Genomic DNA, 15833 nt, shown 5'->3' with positions numbered 1-15833 from the left:
TCTCTTATACCTGGGGGCAGGGGTGATCAGGGGATGCAGGGAGGTCACAGCCAATGGGAAGGGGGAAGGGAGAGAAGGTTTTCAGGTAGGCACTAACATTACACAAACCAGAGGTGGGTTTAACCCTTGGGAGGTACCAAGATTTTTAGATGCACTACAACAGCAGATAACACTCTATTAAAATAATACAGTAAAATATTCAACATTTGGCCATAGTCATAGTTTTTAAAACTGAATTATGGGCTTGCAATTGCAAATTATCATCTAGCCCTGGGTTTGGGTGTAAATGCAGAAGATAGAGATGGATATTTAGGTATGATCTACCTTCTGTGTTCCTTTCTGGAAATTTACATATCCAAACTGAGCACATTTTTACGAATTAATTCAAGAATTTTTAATGCCATTTATCTCATCTGGATATGTAACTGCCTGATTACACTAAAAAAGGTAAACACTGAGTCTTTGCAATACCATGTTACACTGACACAGTACTAGAATAACTCTCTGGTGAATCAGCGAATCCATAACTCTACATAAATTGTCTCCAAAATTACTTCTTCTTATATTTCTGAAGGTGTAAAACGGAATTCCAAGTAAGGTCATCAAAGCTAGTGAGTTTCTATTCTATATACAAGTCTCTTTGATTTTGATTTCACAACTCTGTACCTTCCCATTTCTAATGACCAAAATATTACCATATATGAAAAATCTCTATTTTGTGAGTTGGTTTATTTGAGCTTGCATTTTTGTTTGGGTATTGGGGTTTTTGTTTGGCTTTTCTGGGATCTTTTTAATAAAAAGATTCCTGGTATAGTTAAAATATCTAAATGACACATGTAACCTTTACCTGGGAAAATATTTAGATATCAAAGACCTTGCAATTTATTCTTGCAATCAGGTCCACCTATGCAACAGTAGCAGAATCAAATAAAATATCTGACCACTTGCAAATATCACTTTCTTTATCAGAATCATTTTCAGCTGTGTCATCTTATTTGTGCATATAGATGAGGATTTAAATAATTTTAAAATTTGGTCCATAGTAATTGTAGAAATATTCTTTTCTTTACTACTGTGGCTTGCAGACTTTAATTATATCCACCATGAGATATTGGTACTGCTTCTGTAATTTCAGAAAAAAAATTCTACAAAATAGTCTTAAGCTATTAGCACTTTCTGCTTCTTTCTTTAATAATTCTTGTTACATGATACAGTCATTTCACTCCAGTTCAGTCATCTCAGTATCAAAACTTGGAGTGAGCATAAAAGTCAGAAAGCATTACATGAGCTTGACTAGGAAATATGTGAAGAGATTCAGATCAGGAAGGTTCTAATTCTCATGCCTCTCTTATCTCCAATGAAAATAGTGAAAAGATACCAACTACTGTTTCATTCTAAAATACCACCTACAGTTTCATTCTAATTCCATTTGGATCTCTGCAGTTTTACACTAGAATGAGCATTAAACTGAAGACAGAAATATCTAATGTAGGAAATAAACATGACCCAAAGTTCATGGAGGCCAGGTCCTCATTTCTAACAGTGGTCAAGACCAGGTGCAGCAGAGGAAGCTATAAAAATCCTGTGGCAGTAATGTAGATGTTTATGTGGATATCTGGGTTATCATGGATGCACACAACTGATTTGGAAGGACTTTCTGTGTCCATTGGTCTTTGATTGCAGAGAAGTAATAACAGCTGATACTGCAGATTGGTTTTATGCAACTGGCAATTAATTAGGATACATTATGTATGCTTATAACCTTTATAACCTTTATAAATTCCATAATATTAAATTTTAATTTATTGCACTCTAATAATTATTGTGTGTATCTCATTAATCATCAGGAATGTACAGATTGCAATACAAAGCACAATATGAGACACATTGCTCTATATTGGTAAAGATAGGGCTTCCTGAGAGGGCAGTAGAGGAACTAACAAGTTCAGAGGGAGATTTGGCTTTACATAAAGAAATGCAAATCAGGTTTTTGCAGCCTTAATCAGAGTTACTTTGTTTTATTCTAGGACAGTACATAAACCCTGCATTCATTTAAAATACAAAAAATTTAGTCTGTGAGATCATTCCAAACAAATCATGACTGCAGGTAGCATTTCAGACTGATGCACTTTTTTTTGTTAATGACATTTTAATTCCTTAGAAAAGTCACCGAAAGCATCAAAGCAGTAAAACAAAACCAGGAACTTAACACTTCTCTGGGGATTTGATCAGAAAGGTTTTTCTTTCTCAGAGGCAAATACCAGGTTCATTTTTAAGCAAGGATAATAGCTGCACTATCTGTAAAAATATTTTATACATACAAATGAATACATGCAACATCTTTGTGAAATGAGAAAATATTGCAGTCTTTACGGACTGGTAGGCTCACTAAAATATGAAATGGTAATGATTTTCACAGAATTGTAGAGGCAAATCAGTCTGAGAGAATGTTGAAGCATCTGACTTCAATTCTCATGCTTCGATGAAATGCACTGCCTTATCCCTCTCACTGTTTCATTTCTGAAATGGGAAGTACAGGGGAGTATATATTTGCAGTATGGGGCAGATAACAATGCAATAGGAACTTGAAAACTCTATGAATATCAGCTTGTTCATATCTGAATTGCATTCCCTGAATATTAAGGCATATCTGCCCTTTCCTGCTCCTTATTGATCCTTATAAACAAATGGAGCTCTGAAATTCTGACCAGTTTCCACAATTACTTCAGCATGTGCCACCTTTCGATTTTCTCCCTTATTTTATCCTAAATTTTGCTCAGTATTTTCATTTCATAACAAAACTGCACATTATGTCCAGAGACCATCTCAGTCATTAATGAAAAGACACCAGATTACCAATACAAATTTGCTTGGGATAGGTGATCAGCTCCTTTTCATTTCTATAACCTCACCCATCCATCATTCCCATCCCACTTGGCTTCCATTTAGTCATTCATTATGAGAAAACTGTAGCATTTCATTGTCAGAGAAGAATGACGCAACAAAATTAAAGAGATGTGAAAAATACCTGTCTTGGAAGCATTACCTGATAAAGCACAAGTTTTCCTGATACAAATATAAAATCCTACAACCTCATTTTCTCTGATTCATAATTTCTGCATAAATACTTTAAGGTATTATAAGTGACATAATACTGTGTTTGACTTGGCATTAATATGTATTGAGAATGAGAGGCTATTAAGAAATGTGCTGTGAACCTAGATCTATTTCTGTAAAACAAACTGTTCAAACAAAAAAAGGCAGACATTTTAACAACAAGAGGAAGCCTGTATGTTGCTAGCAGTGAGAGCTTCAAAGCATTAAAAAGAAATAATCACCACTTTGTACTCACTTTTTTCTTTCAGTGCCTACATGACAGACACCCACATTTATAAGGAGCTTCTCTATCTATGGTAAAGACAGAGATGGATGATTTTTAAATAATTTTCAAAATCATATGATGATCTTTTCCTCTAAATTCTAAAATTGAGTCAGACAAAAAGATGAATTTAAACAGGTCTGTAATGTATTCAAGCATCCATGCAGCTATTCAATTAAAAAGCAGTGAAAGCAAACACCAACAATATTGAGACATTCATATCAGAAGCAACTGACACCTTCTCTCATTTTGATCACTGTAAATAAGATTTTGGAATGAGTGAATTTATATTGATGTAAAAACTGCAATGTGCAAAAGCAAGAAGAAGCCCCACTGAAGAGTTGTATTCCTGTTTTCTGCAGCAACATAGCCTCTCTTCATTCTGCAACAATATGTATTAAATAACTTAGGCCTTTTTCACTCAAACATAAAAGTGCACAATTCATTGAGCAGCTTTACCTGAGGCACTAGCAACCTGGAGATCTAGGTTCAGAATATAAGAGAATTTTTTAGCTATAGAAGGCCTATGTGCAAACTCTGTAAATGACTATGCATCATCTGCATTATATATATGCCCAAACTATTCTGCTAAGGCATATGCATGGAAAAAGTGTCTTTAAAATGTTGTATTTTTTTAATTACTTGGCCACCTTGATTCTCCCATTCCAACCTTGCAACAGTGCTCTGCACTGGAAAACAGTTAGGGTTTGCTCATCCATGGGGTCATTCAGCATCTCTGAACCATGAATGTCCTGCAACAGCAAGAAATTATGATCAGCAGATATCCATCACAAAACTGCTTAGGCACTGAATGAAAATGGCCCATGTCAATGCTTTATAGATGCTCCTGAAAAGTATCTAAAGAAATCTAAAAGAAATCTAAACTGAAGCTATGCATAGCAGTGTTTTGGTTTCAGATAGTTTTTGGTCAAATTGTTGGCAGCCACACTGAAATATTGTTGCTACATGCCTTTTCAGTACTTTTGAATATTTTCTTGTTCCTTTGAAAAACATTCTCATCCTAATGAAAACAAAATCACAGAAAAATAAAAAGTTAAAAATAAAGGTCAAGGTGTAGTTTCAAACATATCCCTTCATGGAAATTTGTTGTGGATTATTACTTCCAGAGAGACTGTGATAAGAAAATGATGACATCTCAAAATGACCACAGAACAAGAAAAATATTAGGCTTTTCCTAATGCCCTTAGCAGGTGTTCATTTTCTTGCCTTGTACATTGAAAATGGAGACATTCAAATCTCTAAACTTTGGTGCCTGGTGACCTTGTACATGGGACATTCACACAGTATTAGAAATTATGCCCCAAGACCACAAAATTCCCATTAGCTTTTCATGGTGTGCTTGACGAGTGGTTAAGCTACATAAGCATAGGTGTCTTGTAGATGCCCTAGGTTACTGTCCAACCCCAAGATGGGTGTGCTAGCCAGCAGTGGCTGAATATGAGCCAGCACTGTGCCTGTGTAGCCATCTGAGCTTATATCAGCAGTGGTGTGGCCAGCAGGAGCAGGGCAGTGACCGTCCCCCTGGACTCGGCATTGCTGAGGCCACACCTCAAATGCTGTGCTCAGTTCTGGGCCCCTCAGTGCAAGAAAGACATTGAGGGGCTGGAGCGTGTCCAGAGAAGGGCAGCGGAGCTGGGGAAGGCTCTGGGGCACAAGTGCTGTGAGGAGCAGCTGAGGGAGCTGGGGGTGTTTAGCCTGGAGAAAAGGAGCCTCAGGGGGGGACCTCATCAATCTCTGGAACTGCCTGAAAGGAGGGTGCAGCCAGCTGGGGTCAGCCTCTTCTCCCAGGGAACAAGTGACACGAGAAGGGGAAATGGCCTCCAGTTGTACCTGGGAAGGTTTAGATTGGATGTTAAGAAACATTTCTTCATGGAATGAATTTTCAGGCATTGGAACAGGCTGGCTAAAGAGGGTGGTTGTGTCACCATTCCTGGTGGTATTTAAAAGATGTGTAGATGTTGTGCTTAAAATATATGGATTAATTGTGGACTTAGCAGTGCTGGGCTAGTGGCTGGACTTGATTGTCTTAGACCTAAATAATTCTGTGACTATATGATACCTAACAGTTTCCTGATAGGTTTCCTGAAGAACTGGTTTAAATTCCCATGCTTTAATCTGAAAAAGAGACATTTCCTATTTCTAATTTTATGGTATTTAATATATGCATATATTGTGGCATACACAAATGGCCAGTCTGTTTATACTTTCTTGTTATTGGTTGCATTTGTGAAAAATCCATGTATTTACATACATATGTAGTCTGATCCTGCAGTGTTTTGAATGAACTCTGTCCCTTTGAAGCATTTAGAAATATAGAGCTCTCCAGAAAAGGCAAATATTTTGTAATAACACTAAGGAGATCTGTCATCTGCCCCAGAGAGCTTGTGACCTCTTTTCACAGATGTTGGTTCTAAAGGGAATCACTGTTAATAGCATAAATGGAATACAGATCTATAGAAATAAATGCAGTAGATAATTGAGCAGCATCTAGAGGACAGCATCCCATTGAAAAAGAAAGGAGCATGGACAAAGACTCTATTCACCTGCCTACCAGCTATCTAAGGATCTACAAACCAGTGGATAAAGATGTGTTTTAGAGTCTGTTGGTTGACTGTAGAAAAAGTGCACAAGAGGGATGTGATAGATTCCTTAAAATAAAAGATGTCCTGCCCCCTGGAAAGATAAATCACATCTGTGAAGTGCTGAGCATGAACAGAGCTGCAGACCCTTTAATGCACTCAAATATTTAATGACATATTTTATCTGCCACACAAAAATATTAGGCTGGACTCGTCTTGCCTTTGATGATTTACCAGTATACTTACTCTTGCTTGATGATGGTAGAGTTTTGCCAATTAGTATCAACTACAAGGCTGGTGTAAGAAGTCAAATTATTCTTTTTGTAGAAAATTATGAACTCCTCAGATCATGTGTATGCCCTCATTTGAAAGATGTTTCCAACTTCATTGCTTTGCAGGGTGATATACTTTTAGCTGCAGATGATAATAACACAAATCTGTGTTAAAATTTTATATTCTGTTCTTTTACTTTTTTCTTTTGCATTTTTTGGGTATCTGTTTCCCTCCTTATGAATGGTTGATGTGAATTGGATTATCAGCTCTTTTCTGAATATTTCAAATTTTAATTTGAATTTCATTATAAAAGGAATTGAGTTCAGTGACACAGAGGGCAATGAAGCAAATCCAAAGCAACAGATTTCTGATATTATTTTTATTTCAGGGATCCTAGGCTCTCCGACTACACTGCTCTTAGGTCATCTTCCAGCTGCCTAAAAATCTTTCTAAAATATTAAGTATATGAAAATAAAATACCCTATTCATAATCTATGTAAGTAGGTTTAGTCACTAACATGGAATATGTTTATGTACTCAGCCATTGCTCTAAAAAGATACAAAGAACCGTTTGAAAAAAAGACAAACATCACTTCTGTTGAGAAGCTTCTGATTGATGTACTACTATTAATAATTATTTGAATGATTTAGTTCTTTCCATCACCCATATCACATTAAGTCACTCTTGTGAAAACTGTTCTGAGGCAAATAAACATTTCAGCAAATATTGTCACAAGATTAAACTAATTAACCCCACATGTTAGATTCCTTTAGAAATTGTGGATTTTGTATCTACCCTCTGTCTTTCTTTGAAGGCTGATCTGGATCTGTGTTTCCTCACTTGCTAGCATGGGAAGGCTCACTGATTATTGATATCAGTCATAAGGTATAGGGACAAGGCTGTACATAAAGAAACATGAGTAGTCATTGAGAAACATCTAATTTAGTGAGTGCAAAAAAGCCATATGGATTTCACAATTATCAGCATCACAGCCAAAAATTATCTGCAAACCACAGCAATAATTTTAGTTTACTTTGCATTGTTTATTCACTTTTAGTGAAGACAACGGTCAGCAAAGTAGTAGATGAATTATCCATATTACAGCTGTTTGTAGAATGAGAATCAGGAGACCCCACAGAAGAAAAGTGCTGGACACTGTTGTCTGTTCCACAGAAAATGTCTCAACCTTAATCTGATAAAGGTTCATGAGTCAATGAGACACGCATGAGAAGGGATAAAGGAGACTACAGAGTCAGATATTGTTCCTTTGATTCTTGCTTTAAAAATCTCACTACCCACACTCTTAAGGTTTAGAATCCTTACCTTGGTTTTGTTTTATCGCTTTCTAGGCTCCCAGTAAAGTAGCCTACAACCTTTTGCTCACTTCATAAGGCTTCAAATCACTAAAAGTAATACAAATTTGATGCTTTGGTTCCTAACCATAAATACACACAAAGACATGATAAACTCTTTACCCTCCAGACACCGAGAAAGTCTGACTAGCAGCATATTTATTGGGTGTAACTACTGTTTCTTTCCCTGAATGCCTTTGTGTCTAATTCTTAGAAGCTTTTTGCTAGCTTTCCTTGCTGTATTCATACATATTTGCTGGTAAAACATGTTTTATGAGATTGACTCAAACCATACTAAATGATAATTTTAAAATCCCTTCACTGGTCTTTGGTTCTGGGCTTATCTTTGAGATTAGAAAGTCCACACTGAAAATTGAACATGAACACTTAAGAGAAAACCATCATCTAATTTTGAGATGGCCTGCTTTCTAAGAAAGGTACTAACTTAGCTATTCAGTAATATACTCTATTCAAATGCTGCTGAGGGAGGAAAAACTGAATATCTTTCTATGTAAAACATGGCTAATTATGTTTATTTTCTTTGAGTACGTTCACCAGAGCTGTAAAGATTCTCAGTATTAGGTCATTTCCCTCACATTCTGACACTGAAGAGAAAGAAGGCATAACAACCAGACCAGTATGACTTTGTCAAGTATGCAACAAGGGAAGGAGGACAGCTGAACTTCTGCAACTTTATTTTCAACAAGAGAAGTCTGTATTTCAAGTGTCATACATTGAGGTTCCAAGGACTGTGCATTGCAAAATTAAAAGTGAAAACTGTTTTGATGGTCAGTTTCCCAAACAAGCTCTGCTTTGCACCACCAACCTTCACTGAAAGACTACTGACAGACATGGTTTCCAGACTCTATACTACCAAGAGCATTGCTGACCTTTTAGAAACATACGATGAGGTATTGTGGGCCTCTAGAGCCATTCTCATAATACCAATAGAGAAAAAGCATCACCATGACAACACAGTCAGCAATAATGCACAGATTTCTAGATGTGTGACTTGAACATTCTGTCAATCCCAAGGGACATTTGAATTGGAGTTCTAGACTTAGAGCATTTTATTTGTGTGAAGCAACTTTGTTTTCTCCCAGGGAACAAAAACATGAAAGGCTATTTTCAAATGATACATTTGTTGAATTGGTCTTTACCAACAAGACCAATCCTCAGGAATCTCTTACTCAGGAGAGAAGGGTAAAGAACTTTGGAAGGAAGATTTTGCTTAGTCATGGAGTATTGGGTCAGAGACTCAACATCAGCAAGTCCATGGGCCCTGACAAGATGCACCCATGAGTACTGAGAGAGCTGATAGACACCACAGATAGGGCATCCACAATCGTCTTTGAAAGGTTGTGGTGATCAAGAGAGATGCCTGAGGACTGGAAGAAAGAAAATACCATCCCAGCCTTTCAACAGAGCAGTATCCTCATAGATAAACTCAGGAGGTGTGGACTAGATGGGCAGACAGTGAGCTGGACTGAGAACTGGCTGAACAGCAGTTCCCAGAGGTTCATAATCAGTGGCACAGGGTATAATTGGAGGCCTGTCACCAGTAGTGTCCTCCAAAGTTCAGTACTTGGCTCAGTATTGCTTAACTGAAATTACTTTTCATCAGTCAGTGGTTTTCATTAGAGCAACCTCTAGTTCAATATAAAACAGACAAAGCATGTGTCTGAACCACAACAGAAACACAGATAGAATAACTGAAGATGGCATAAGCATGTGTGACATTTGGTCCTTTATACCACTCAGTCTCCTGGGAAGATTTGCATCTCACTGAGCTTCATTCTTCCATGTTTATTGCTGAGCTACACTCAAGACTCACTTCATAGTAATTAGAAAAAAAAACAAAAACAAAAATGAAAAAAAAACCTTGTAAGATACAGAACCATTTGATCTTAAATCTATATCTGAAGATCAAATGCATGATCAGTAAAAGCACCTGTTTCTCTCTAGTGGCTAGAAAGGAAGCTGACTTTAGAAGAAATTTACATCACATGTAGCAATCACATGTAGCAAAAAAGAGATTAGCTGATTCTTCCCTCTAATAGCAGTTTGGTCCATTTTGTGCTGGTTAAACCAATTAACCAATTCTAACAGATGCATAGTGCAATAAATTTAAGTTTACTAGCACAACCCACAGAAATGAGCATTTGTTCTAATGTAGGTCATAGAAGATGAGGTCCACTGAAATTTCTGTAAAAGAAAAGTGTTTTCAGAATTTATCATTTGTTTGTCAATGGCCTGTGAAGAAGACCTACAGATCTCGAGGCATTTAGTACAAGTACAATAGTAAAACAAGTGAACACTGATTGGCAGTAAAGGAAGAAATGTTCAGTTGTCATACAAGAACTGCAAAATCCCAGCTTGGTACCACTGAAATACAATACATCAATTTTGAAGACCATACAGAATAATTAAAACTGGGTGATAAGGCATTTTTAATGTGATTAAGAGGCCTTATTTAATGGGATTTAAGAAGTAATTGAGTTGAGTCAAATATGAATTGTGTTGGTACCTTGTGCCTCACAGTAAATCATCATGCATGAGAGATACCTTAACAATGAACTGCATGGGATTGAATTAGAGTTCAGCTTTGGGGAAGGACTTTGTTTCAATGTGAATTCAAAACTGTTTTGCACTCTCTTTGTCCTTGGGTGACACAGTGGGGCAAGCAACCTTCCATTTAGCATAGACTACTCTAATCCACTGAGCTAGAGTTACTTCAACACCTCCAAGTGATGTCTTGCAACATGATTGATACTTCTCATGACAGATCTTTTTAGTTTGTTTTGCACTCCTATGTTGCACCAGTACCTTCTCTCAGCACTTTGAGCATCATGAGGATGCCATATTTGGTGTCAAACAGGACTTTTATGCAGTCTCTTTCTCTGCATTGACATTTCTCAGGGACGTGTGGCTTGAAGAATCAGAATAGATAACACCACAGGTGAACACCACAGATGTTAAATCTTATATGAATGTAAGGCTCTGAGTCTCCTTTAGACATTAGCCTCTTCCCATATATTATTTGCTTTATATTCCTTGGTTGGCAATCTCATTGAATCAAATAATAATAAAAAGAATTGTACATAGGCAGCAATTCACTAGATTCCACTAAACAGGTATTAAGAGTCCTGGGACTGCTCTCATGACATATTCCCATGTAGAAACATCTGAATCATTGAAACTTGCTTATATACTTGGCTAAGCTGAGATTCTAACATGATTTGGAGAAGGTACAAAGATGTAATTAAGATAGCAGTATTGTCTCATGGGCATCGATTTTTATTTATGGATTTCTGAGAATTTGAGGATTTTTTAATAAAATTCTTATAATTAAGTATTGGAAAAACTCTTAAGTAGTCTTTCTTGGGTTTGAATCAAAATATAAAAGTATTTAAATCAATAAATAATTTATAGGACAAATATTGGTTTTTATGTGAATCCATAGAGAATTCAATGGCTAATCGATATTTTCTAGGAGAAAATAGGAAAGAAAGTGAAATATTTTCCTTTGATGGTGAAAATTCTTAGAGTTGGGTGAAGAACATGCCAGCTGTGTTCTTCAAAACAAATTACTCCATTCTGAGGTCTGCATGGAGCCCATGTGCACGGGCTGAACTCTGCCTCCTGCCTAATTAGACTGATCCAAGGACATGGCTGTTGGCTCACACCACATGTTTTCATACTGCTTTGTAATGGGCTGGTTTTGTAATTTGAAAGTGTCACACCCAGAAGATCTGACAGCAGCATCTAACTGACTCTCCATTTCCATCCCAGAAGGAAGATATGCATACATGCATATGCATGTATACATATGAATATCTACAGATACCTATATTTTTACCTGTAGATATAAATAAAGATCTTCAATGCAATGAGGACAATAAGAAAAAGGCCCAGGATATTTTCCCCGTAGGACCACACAAAAGAAAAGAACCAAGCAAATGTTCACAAATCAGAAAATTGAATTTCCAGGTCAGTTTTAGACAGATGAGGCAGGAGATGGAAAACTCCACTTATCCACAACTGCAAGAAGCCTCCAGCTGCTTGTGAGAAAATTGAACAGTACACATGGGTTGTATGTGCTTCCTCATCCCTGTATTAGTGGCATTAATGAAGGTTGATGCTGTATCTCAGGTTCACAGAATGGTCTGATAGCACTCTCAGGTCTCACAGAATGGAAATACTAATTTATTTTAAAATACCATTGATTCAGTCATTAATACTCCAATTTTAATACAAACAAGCAGCAGAACACATGTAAATAGTCTGGCAAGTATCCAGGGAAGTTGTCCAGGATTGGCTTGCAATGGCCAGCTGCACCAGTTTTTCTATCATCACCCCACCTGCAGGGCCCTTTTCAGGACTGTATCGGTTGTGGATGAGTGTCAGGGATATATCAGGAGACAACCTGAAACAACCCCACCTCTGCAACTCATCAGGATTTTCTCACCATCCCTGATTCTGATTGTCCTGAAGAGCTGGAGGCAGGCAAGTGGTAGGCCCTTGATGCTGGCCTGCTCCTGTAGGTGTCAGCCATTTTTATAGCTCTCTTGCCATTTAGTGCACTTGTGTTTATATTCCCTATCAACTGATATTGCTAGAAATATTTTTATTGCAATTTTCACACCACTAGAAGATTCCTGGACATGTGTTTTCTAATATATACAGGCACTTTTGTCACTTTTGTATAGGCTAGTTAAAAAAAAAAGAAGCCAGCTGCATTTTTGATTAAAAAGTTTTCTTCTCAACAGCCTTCTAAGCTTCTAGTGTTGTCCTTTAGTATTTCAATAATATCCTAATTATCATAAAATATTTCACTTTCCTGCCTTAGAATCAGAAATTAAAATTACCATTTACTTTATTCTATGCAGTCATTTAATCTATGAGTTCTAATCTGATCCAGTCTTTATATTCTGTTTATTTTAAAAGACAAGGATGAGCTGGTGTGCTTTTTCAATTTCTTATTTTCTGTTACTCCCTTTCCACAATCTCATTTCAATCAAATGGAACTCTTCAACCAAACTGGAAAAAGGTGTGGTAGAAAGGGAAAGACAGTGTTGACACTGATAGGAGAGAGAAAAAGAACTCTGCCAAGTAATGGACAAAGTATTTCCTTTACTTTTACATACTTTTTAAATGCTGTTCCAGGGATTGTCATGCAGCATTTTTGCTTGAGAGTGCCAGCTGCATCTCTCCTGAGAGTAGTGACACAGTGAGAATTAGTGAGAAGTTTAGTTCCACATATTCTCTTTATGGAAAATCAGTTTTTTTAATATAAAATTGAGTTGTGCAAAAATAAAGCAGGCATTTTTACAGAGTTCATATTAATAAGAAGACCCATTTTCTGCACAATTACATAGCACTTTTCACACAATGTTAAACACCGAAATGTACCAAAAAACAGACAAGACCTATTTTCAGTTTAACATTTTTACCAAGAGCAGAAGAAAAAATATTTCATGACAGGAAGAAAAAAATACTATTTGAATTCTTTATTATTAAATCAAATACTATTTGAATTCTTTATTATTAGATCATTAAGATTATCTGAAAATTGTTTCGGAGCCATTACAGCAATTATGAAAATCTGCCAATACATATAAGAATGTTAGCATTCAGAGATGGAATAAATCATGAGTAATCTCTTCAAGACTATCTGTTGGTTTGATTACTATCATCTGCAGAACCCCTAGCATGACATCCAGCTCAAAATCCTATGGTTCACACGAAACAAAAGAATATTATTGTAACAAGCGTTATTAATGATGCCACAATAAAGTGCCTGTCACAAGAATCTTCCACGATAATGATTCTGTTGACCTAAACTGGTATATTTCAAATGTACCACCCCATCCTGCTACAACAGCATGTACATTAACCAGATAACATCTCTCTCTGAAATAAAGACTTTAAAAAAAATTAAAAAGTCAAATAATAGATCAAGTCATATTTTTGTATGGAACAAACCTATTCAGCTGGCAACACCAGCAGGTATAACTCTTCAGACAATGAACTAAATCACTCCCTGGAGACCTCATTCTCTCTCACATTCTGTTTGCAAATGACCTGTCACCCAAACTGCTGATTCTCTTCCCATACCCAGTTCTCTGCATTTGTAAGCATTATAATATCATTATGCAGCTTCCATATCATAACTTCCTTACAACAGGGTCTCAGCATATTTTCCAGTTTTTAAGCAATTTGGCTTTGCAAAAGTGAATTATTGCAAAGTGGAGAAGCCATAAGGGTCTTCAGTTTTTAAAGGTGAGGTGCAAACAGGCTTTCTCATGGAAAGGCTGAACATCTGTGCCTTTGAAAACAAGAACAATTTAAACTCAGCAAATTCTGTGGTCAGGGAAATGATGAAGGAATGAAGAAGTGAGATAGCCATCATTAGAAGATTCAGAGAACGTTGGGTGGTTGTTTTTTAAAGCATTCAATTCCCATGTTACTCTAGAGCAATGTTGCTTTAACAGTAATTAGCAGTGCATTATGTAACAAAAGATGTTCAGAGTGAAACCTGAAATACATGAGTAAGACTGCTCTGACATTATGGATTTAGACTTGTTAAGAAGCAAAGGAAATACTACTAGGGTAATAACTCATATTTTGCTACTTCTATCACCAAGATGCTCATTACCAGAGTAATCAAGCTCATGCCTGCTCTTTTCCAATTGGGTTAAGTTCTGACATGTGGGTGAAGCTTTGTGTGCCCTGGGTAGTGCCATACATTAGCATTCTAAAGAGAGAAATTCAGATTGGTTGAATGATTTGTAAAAGGCTAACTTTTTTTTATGTCTCTTCACAAAAAGAAGTACATATTATCCCATTGAAGACTTTTTCAAGTGAAATTTTTCTAGTGAACTTTATAGCAAAGTAGGATTCCTCCCAAAGTGGTTTTGATGATGTTTTACTGAGAATGATAACCAACAAAGCACCAGTGTGGATACATGCCAAGAAAGCAGAATGCACCTTCAGCACATACAGTGGGGCATGGAAAGATGTATCCTTGCTCTTAAGGAAAGAAGACAAACAATTTTATCAATAAGAGAACAAATGGAGATGAAGGGCATAATGAAAACCAGGAACAAGTAGTATTTCATGCAGAGACAACCTAGTACATAATATTCTCATGTTTGAATGAGGAATAGTTAAGTACATCAAGGACTGCAATTAGAAAAAAAAAAGATGATATAATAAGCTGCTCCCATTTTTTTGAAGTGCATAGTTATGTTTTATCCAGAATAATTATGTTAATAATATCATGCTTAGTGTTAGTCTTGTAATAAACTGTGGGTGTTTGTGAAAATGGAGTTACTGTAATGATTGCATCTATTATTATCTGGAAATGAAGAACGAGATTCATTTCATTTAGCTTTATAAGAGTTGGGCATCACGTCTAAGTTCATTATCTGGACTCCCTTTGGAGTCAGTTGTTAGAGAAGCATTTCCCAGTGTAAAGTGTCTAATGCAGTCAAGACTAATAACCTTAGGACTTGCCTGTCCATTGCCATTGATTACAGATAAAAAAAAAGAAGACCAACTTACTAGGTACAGAATATTGACTTAACTGAAGTTAGGTGATACTAATTCTACTTTAATAATATTTTCTCCCGTTAAATCTTCTTGAGATTAAGTCATTGAAGTCTCTAACCACTATTACATTTACTTATAAATACACACTTCAATGTTTTGCAAGATCTCAACTAAAGATTTACCCAGAAGAAAATTTGAGATGATAGTTACCATTTCCTTGCTCCCTTCAAGAATGATAATTTGTAAATAGATCATTTTGTTCAAATAGCAATTAGCAAAGCATTTTAACTACCTAAGATTGCCAGAGTAAACCTTTAATTAAGCTGGATAAAGAAATTTTTTCTCAGCCAAGTGAAGTTTTCCTAGAGAAGAGTAATGGGTGCTACCAGAATCTACAACAAATATTGCATTTCTGACTCACGTACCACATGGAAAAACTTTCATGAAATAATTGAATGTCATCCGCATAGCATTTACTGAAAATAGAAATTTAATCAACAAGTTTTCCTTTTCAACAACACAGCTAGGTCCTGTCAGCTCTGATGGTCCTTAAATCCATGTCAGTCCCAGAACACAAGGTCACATGGGCTCATTGTTCTGTGACAAGATTTTCCTTTAACTGTGTAATACTAGTTGCTGCAGCACCCAGAGTGTGAACAGAAGCATCTGTAGAA

The 15833-nt window shown here is 36.4% G+C and overlaps 1 long non-coding RNA gene across 1 annotated transcript in view; it reads right to left on the bottom strand.

Moving 5' to 3' along the window:
* LOC117244689 overlaps positions 1-15833 on the bottom strand; it is a 37349-nt gene that overhangs the window by 7011 nt on the left and 14505 nt on the right. The gene's annotated exons all lie outside the window — the stretch shown is intronic.

This window comes from Parus major, chromosome 1, assembly GCF_001522545.3.
Source record: "Parus major isolate Abel chromosome 1, Parus_major1.1, whole genome shotgun sequence".
NCBI lineage: Eukaryota > Metazoa > Chordata > Aves > Passeriformes > Paridae > Parus > Parus major.
The sequence above is the reverse complement of the archived record's forward strand: the minus strand, read 5'-3'. Positions and strand labels throughout refer to the sequence as shown.